Source organism: Bidens hawaiensis, unplaced genomic scaffold (genome assembly GCF_021521415.1).
Source record: "Bidens hawaiensis isolate Kalapana, Puna unplaced genomic scaffold, B.hawaiensis_p1.1 tig00032761_1, whole genome shotgun sequence".
Lineage (NCBI taxonomy): Eukaryota > Viridiplantae > Streptophyta > Magnoliopsida > Asterales > Asteraceae > Bidens > Bidens hawaiensis.
Window position 1 is genome coordinate 88,861 of NW_027495588.1, and position 8,515 is coordinate 97,375.

Consider the following 8,515-nt stretch of genomic DNA (forward strand, 5'->3'; position numbering starts at 1 on the left):
GAAATCTTATTGTGTCTAAGTTGCTTGATTTTCCCGTCTACTATTTCTATGGGTTCCTCTACGAACTTGAGCTTATCACTTATTTGGACACCCTCTAAAGGTAACACCGATGTCACATCCGCCAGACATCTTTTCAAGTTCGATACGTGAAACACATTGTGAACTGCACTCAGTTCATCGGGTAGTTCCAATCGGTATGCTACGGGACCGATTTTTGCAGTAATATTAAATGGTCCAATATATCTCGGGGCTAATTTCCCCGCCTTTCCAAATCTGACTACACCCTTCCAAGGTGATACCTTCAAATACACTTTATCACCTTTCTCAAATGACAACGGTTTCTTACGGGTATCGGCATAACTCTTCTGCCGATCCCGCGCGGCCTTCAGATTGTTCCTAATTTCGAGGATTTTGCTGGTCGTTTCCTGGACCAGGTCTGATCTAATAACCTGAGTGTCGCCCACTTCAGTCCAACAGAGTAGTGATCGGCACTTCCGACCATACAATGCTTCGTAAGGTGCTGCCTTTATACTGCTATGGTAACTGTTATTATAGGAAAATTCAACGAGTGGGAGATGTTGATCCCAATTTCCCTTAAAATCCAGTACGCATGCACGAAGCAAATCCTCCAGGGTTTGGATGGTCCTCTCAGACTGACCATCGGTCTGAGGGTGGTAAGCTGTGCTTAGATCAACACGCGTTCCCAGCGCTTCTTGCACAGCTTGCCAAAGCTTGGAGGTGAAATGGCTATCTCGATCGGAGATGATTGAGATGGGTATCCCATGACGAGACACAATTTCATTTATATAAATCTGCGCAAGTCTCTCTGTGTTATAATTATTTCTAATCGGGATAAAATGTGCCGATTTGGTTAATCGATCCACGATTACCCAAATTGCATCATGTCCTCGGGACGTTTTAGGAAGATGTGTCACAAAATCCATCGTGATTTGCTCCCACTTCCATTCGGGAATTTCCGGTTGTTGTAACATCCCCGAGGGTTTCTGGTGCTCCGCCTTAACTCTCGCACAAGTCGTACATTTACCGACATACGTTGTGATATCCTTTTTCATACCCGGCCACCAGTAGAACTCCTTCACATCCTTGTACATCTTATCCGATCCCGGATGTATGGAATATTTCGATCTATGCGCTTCGTCCATGATTAATTCACGAAGGTCATGGAGGGTCGGGATCCAAGCCCGATTTTTGAAATAGAGAATTTCGTCCACGCGCTGTTCGAAATTCTTCTCATTGCCGTAAAGTCCCTCCTTTTCCAAGTGTTCCTCTTTCAACGCCTCACGTTGAGCGACTCGAATCAGGTCCGAAAGGTTTGACTGGACTATCATCCCCAGCGCTCGCACTCGCAATGGCTTAACCCGATCCTTCCTACTCAAGGCATCGGCTACAACGTTAGCCTTGCCGGGGTTATAACGGATGTCACAGTCATAGTCGCTCAACAACTCGACCCATCTTCGTTGTCTCATATTCAGTTCTTTCTGATCGAATATGTGTTGCAAACTTTTATGATCGGTGAAGATGGTGCACTTCGTACCGTAGAGATAATGTCTCCAGATTTTAAGTGCGAAGATAACCGCTCCCAGTTCTAAGTCATGAGTAGTGTAATTCTTCACATGTACTTTTAACTGTCGGGAAGCATAGGCTATAACCTTATTATTCTGCATCAACACGCATCCTAACCCTCTACGCGATGCGTCACAATACGCGACAAAGCCATCGTCTCCATCGGGGAGACTTAAAATCGGCGCTTGGCACAATTTTTGCTTTAACGTTTGAAATGCCGCTTCCTGCTCTTCTCCCCATTCATACTTTCGATCCTTTTGAGTCAGGAGAGTTAAAGGTTGCGCGATGCTGGAAAAGTTTTCTATAAATCGACGATAATATCCGGCTAAGCCTAAGAATTGGCGGATTTCCTTTGGCGTTTTAGGCGCTTGCCAATTCTTAATTGCTTCGATCTTACTCGGATCAACGTGTATTCCTTGATGGTTTACAACGTGACCGAGGAATTGCACTTCTTGTAACCAGAAGTTACACTTGGAGAATTTTGCATACAACTTCTCCTGATTAAGAAGCTCTAAAATTATTCTCAAGTGTTGCTCGTGCTCTTCTTTACTTTTCGAGTAAATCAGAATATCGTCAATAAACACGATGACGAATTTGTCGAGATAGGGTTTACAGACTCGATTCATGAGGTCCATGAACACTGCCGGCGCATTTGTTAGCCCGAAAGGCATAACTAAGAACTCATAATGGCCGTATCGAGTATGGAATGCGGTTTTTGGGATATCTTCTTCCTGAATTCTAACCTGATGGTAACCCGATCTAAGATCAATCTTTGAGAAATAGCTCGCACCTTGCAGCTGGTCAAACAGGTCATCAATTCGGGGAAGAGGGTACCTATTTTTGATTGTTAACTTGTTCAACTCCCTGTAATCAATGCACATTCTAAGGCTCCCGTCCTTCTTTTTCAGGAATAATACAGGTGCACCCCACGGGGAATGACTACGACGTATAAATCCTTTATCCAACAATTCTTGCAACTGATTGGATAATTCTTGCATCTCGGACGGTGCAAGTCGGTAGGGTGCTTTAGCAACAGGGCCAGCTTGAGGTAATAAATCGATTCTGAATTCGACCTGTCGGGTTGGCGGTAATCCAGGAAGTTCTTCTGGGAAAACTTGCGGAAACTCGCGTACCACCGGGATATCATCCACCCGTTTCTCATCAGAATCTGTTGCCGTCAAGCTTGCTAGATACGCCACGCATCCCTGGCGTATATATTTTAACACCTTGAGGTGGGATATAAATGGTATCATCGTGCCCGACTTCTCTCCTTGCACTAACACCTCTTCGTCATCCGACACCCGGATCTTGACGATTTTCTTTTCACAGTTTATTTCCACTTTGTTACGTGCTAACCAATCCATTCCCACTATCACGTCAAAACTACCTAATTCTACCGGTAATAAGTCAATCAGTAATGCTTGATCGTTCAGAATAAAAGGGCAATTCCGAACTATCTGATTAACTATCATGGTTTTACCGTTAGCGACTTCTATGGTATAAGGTTCTATGGGTTCACTAATCGGAAGGTTTGCTATCGATAGGAATTTAACAGAAACAAAACTTCTATCGGCGCCTGTATCAAATAATACAGAAGCGTAATGATCAGAGACGAGGAATGTACCTGTCACTACGCTGGGGTCCTGGCGTGCTTCGTTCGCCCCCATCACAAATGCTCGACCTCTCGCCGGATTGGACGACGATGCCTGACCCATGGTTTGCCTCCCATTCCCTCCCTGGTTCAGTTTCGGACAGTTTCTCTTGAAGTGATCTGTGCTGCTGCATTCAAAGCAAGCATGGCTGGTGGTCATCGTTTGGTTTCCTTGTGGGTATTGTTGTCGGGCTGGTTGGGTCCTAAATGGCTGCGCACGGATAGGTTGCGGTTGTCGGGTCAGATTGTTCAGGTTCGTCCTACAACTCTGTGCGTAGTGCCCATTCCTGCAACACCGATGGCACACTACCCCCTGCACTCGCCACCATGCTGGTAACCGCATTTCCCACACCTAGGAAACGTCCTTGTCTGCGGTTCCTGCCTTCCGCCTGAACTAGTCATGGCGTAGTTCTGGGCAGCGGGCCTAGCACGTTTATCTTGCTGCTTCCCCTGGGTCCTATTATCATACGTACCTCGCTTTCCCCCAGCAGACTCTCCTGCCACCTTCAGTGACCCACTCCTCACAAAATCGTATGTGACAATACCAGCTTGCGTCACCGCACCCTCAAACGTCTGGTGTCCCCCAGCGTTGACTATACTCCTTACTACTGGGGTTAGTCCCCATATATAACGCTCAACCCTCTTTGACTCTGGGGTGACCAACCATGGCACCATTCGCGACAACTCATTGAATCGGTTCGTATAACCCAAGTGGTCTGCCCCCTGCATCTCCAAGTTCCACAACTCGTTTTCTAACTTCTGCAGTTCGTTTTTCGGGCAGAAATGTTCCAGTACAAGGGCTTTGAGTTCTGCCCAGGTCATGCGGTTTGTCACTGCCTGACCGCGAGTTTGCACTATTGTGTTCCACCATGTCAAGGCATGGTCCGTGAACGTGCAGGTAGCATACTTAACAATGTACTCCTCAGGGCAGTTACTGATGTTCACAACCGACTCTATTTTCTCAATCCACTTAACCAACCCATTGGGTCCCTCAGACCCGCTAAATTCTAGGGGCTTGCACAACATAAAATCTTTAATTGAACATCCCCTTGTTGCAGGAGTCGGTTCAGCGCGGTTCGTTTCTACACTGGGTATAGGGCCATTGCTATCTGTAACGACCACCCTAGGTGGTGCGTCATTACTCGGAATCGGGTTACCGTTCGGTGGAGGATTAACATTTTGTTCCCCAACATTATTGGTGGTCGTTTTATTGCTCGCAGGGTCTGGATTGGTCGTATTATTAATACTGGCAGCGATGCGCGATACTATATCCGGTATCGCCCGCCTCTAACTGCCGAGCAATCAGACGACTCACATCCACTTCTGACATTTGAGCTGACCGTTTTGGTGTCATTCTACACAACATTAAGAAAATACATATAATTAATGCAATTTACAATCTCAATACACAACACATATTCCATTCATTAATAAACATTAGTACATTTTACATACACACCAGTACATAGATTAAGTTTTCATACATCAGTCCTACATCGGCATCATTTCGACATAACCCGCTATGGGTCATTGCTTGAATGATACATCAAGAGTATCTACAATGACATCCCCAAAATCGACCCCTTATGGGCTAGTGGCTGTACTATAACTACCCAAGATTCACTCTACGTTAGCATCACCACTAACTGCTAACACAGAGTATCAAAAAGCGGACCCTGACTACTACCACCCTAACATAACTAAACATGGTGGTATATCAACTACACCAACACTGCCACCATCACCACTAACACTGCCATCAAACCCCGGATCCGTGTTTCCATCCGGTCAATCATCCACTGGGAGTATGCGTCCTCCCTCCTCAGCTGAGCGATCGCATACTGGCTGTCCAGTATGCAGTCCGCCAAGTGATTCCTCCTCTGGATACCCACTGTCAAGGCGGTGGTGTGCTCATTCATCTGCTCGGTGAGCACTTGGAGCCATGCAGCCTCGGTGGAGGGACGCTCATCCCTCACCGGCATAGGGGTACCCCACACGGGTGGAGGCACAGGCTCGGGCTGGGGGCGGGAGGACTCGCCCCTGTGGTAAGTGGGTCTGGGTGGGGTAAAGGTAGGTGGGACATAAAGGGCACTGATCCGCGCCGTGAGGCGGGGACCGGGTCTGGGAGGGGTAGGGGTGACCTGCGGTGCGGGTGGGGTGGGGGATCTGGCAACCCTAGTAGGGACGGACAGGCTAGCACTCCTACGGCTAGTCTCACTAGGCTCAGTGCTGGAAGCTAAGCGTAAGCTCCTAGAGTCCCCGGAACTGGTCTCCTCCGGGTCCTCTCCCACTGATAGACTTTGCGATCTCAACATCCTTACCTGTACACAAGTTAGCAAACATATAGTTCCTTCCATAATGTAAATCATAATTAACATACACATACTTATACAACCTTGTCACATAAAAATATTAACATATACTTACACGTATGTTGCCGATTTTACCTATTAAAGTTCCCCGTGACTTCCCCTGAATTCCCTCGTGCGGACAAGTCTGTTATTATGTTCCGGACCATAATAACTCACTTGTCCATCCAAGTTCATCCAGATCTCGTCACTATAAATTATTAGTTGATATTCAGATCCTATAATACTTGAGCTACTGGTTATATTTTAGGTATCTTTTAAAGACATCCTAATTCATTTATAACCAGTGGCTCTGATACCAAGTTCTGTAACACCCCGTAACCGCAACGGAAACATAAACGGGATGCAACAGACACATCTGATATCAACAGCATTGCTTATAAAGAAAACACCACTACATTAATTTACATCATATTACATTGTTCCCAAGTTTAGTTCCCGTCTAGGCGATAGCACATAAGTTTTACCAACATTACATTAACATATTTAATACAAAATGAACACTAACCTCCACTAAAAGCACGCATCAACAAGCATGTAGCAATTATTCCAGCTTGGGAGTACCTAGAAAGCATGCAAAGAAAACGGGTCAACTACGAATAGTTGGTGAGTTTCACAATTCGAGTAAACCATGATAAATCATTATCATAAAATAATATTATTATCGATGTAATTATGCTGAGCCCACAAGTGACACTTCTGACTATCACACACAATCCCCGTGGCATATCCCCCGCCCACGGACCCGTGGCATATCCCCCACCCACGGAACTGCCCCAAACCGCTATGTCTAACATTACATAGCAAAATATATATAACACCCAAAATAGACATGTGCAACTGGCTGGGAAACATCAGCAAATCCATGCTGGACCAGTTGGGTTTGTCAGACCAATAGTACTATCCACACTCTACCGGCTTTCAGTTAATCACTCGTGTTCCGGGGCCTTAGAATGTTAGCAACTCAGACAATTACCATCTTAGTACATTTCCGTACGATTCCCGTACAATAAAATATATATAAATCCACGCAAATCCATGCGTTCAGTATGTATTTAAACATTTCCATAACAACATGCTTTCGCCCCGGGAAAATATTTAAAAAAATTCAGAAAAAGGGGCTCGTGAAACTCACCTTAACGTAGCAAGCAGTACACAATACAAAGCTACTAATCCGGATCTGTAATACGATCCCTAAATTCGTTACTTTATAATCACTATTAATATAACTGTAACCGTGTTAACCGGTACATCTGGGTACACTGTTAACCCAGTACTGTATCCGTTCTGGGGGCAATGTTAACCCAGAAACACTTCTCCGGACTCAGATTGTGATATCGTTTAGAGTTCACTAGTCAGATTTACTATTAGTCGTTTTTCCCGTTTTGCGTGCCTAGCACGGTTATCCATTTTTATGTTTCAAAAATGAGTTTGGTCACACACGACCCGAAAATAGTTGTTAATTGATAATTTAACTAAAGTTGTGAAATTAGGGCTCGGTTTAGACGCCCCGATTGGCCGCGGGACCCGTTTCCGTTTTTAGCGTACCGGAAACTGTTAAAATTTACTCAAATCATCCGAATTATTTTCGGATGATTTATTTTTACTTGATTAAGTCACTTATATGAAAATAGTTCATTTTTAGGGTTTTTATACACCAGTCAGCTCGCTTATGCGAACTTTACTGGTTTACGCGTTTTAAGTTTTAAAAGTTTGTTTTTGCACAATTAATTATCCGTTTAATCTCGGATCTTGAAATTTTGCACAAATCACTTTTTGACAGTGGGGAATTTTATAAAAATATTTCCAGAATTAATTTTTATATTTAAAATTTATTTATCTATTTTTAAACACCATTTAATCACTAAATATGTCGTAAATACCAAACGATCTTAGAAAAATCCCAAATTTTTCCTGGATGACCCCTGCCATCCACATAGTCCCTTGTAATTTTCCCAGAACCAGAATCTCATTTTACAAGCCATTTTCACTAAAACCGAGCTAGAAAACCCTAGAACTCGTTTAACCGAAAAGCCTACTTATACTTCTCCAACTGACCTAAAATTTTGTGTGTGACTTATACATGTTATAAAAAGATTATCTGGAATTTTAAAGAGTTTGTCATGATATTTAACTATTTTTCACCATTTTTGGCCAAAACCGAGCATTAAATTAACCAAATATTCATCCTTTGTCCAAAAATTACCAAAAATTCACAGAACTCATATTTTCATGTATCTAACACCTCTGTAACATTTCATGACCTAACTCTACACGTATCACAATCTGTCCAAATCTCAAACATTATACAAAAACCAAACTACCTTGTGTTTCTAGCTTCAAATCGTAAGAATCTCGCTTTCTAGCCTTTGCTAACAACTAGATACAACACCTACAAGCACAATAACACCACACCAAGCAAGTTACACCCACAATCAAGCCATTTCTTTCATGGTTTCGGTTATGATATAAAAACAAAGATTTAACCGTAAAAATTCGTTTTTGGTTCGTTTAACTCCTTTCTTGGACCAAGATCCCTTGTATAACCCGTATACATCACTTAACCCTACAAGAATCGGTTTTCATCTTTGAAACCTCATTTTCTTGCAAACAAACTCAAGAAAAGAAGATGAACACGTAAATAACACGACTTTTACCTCGGTTTTCTTACTTAAACTTTGGATTTTTGGATGAATAAGTGGAAGAAGTTGATGGATGTTGAGAGATTTGATGAGAAAAAAGAAAATAATAAGGGGGAAAGGGACCTTAGGTCCGATCGGAAGTCAAGGAGGGTGGGGTGGGACCCACCTCTCCATTTTCAACCACATATTTGGATTTCCGAGATCCGGATAATGTTTTGGATAATCTTGTTCAGTTCGTTTTTTGGTTAAATGTTTAATTCGGCTTAAAA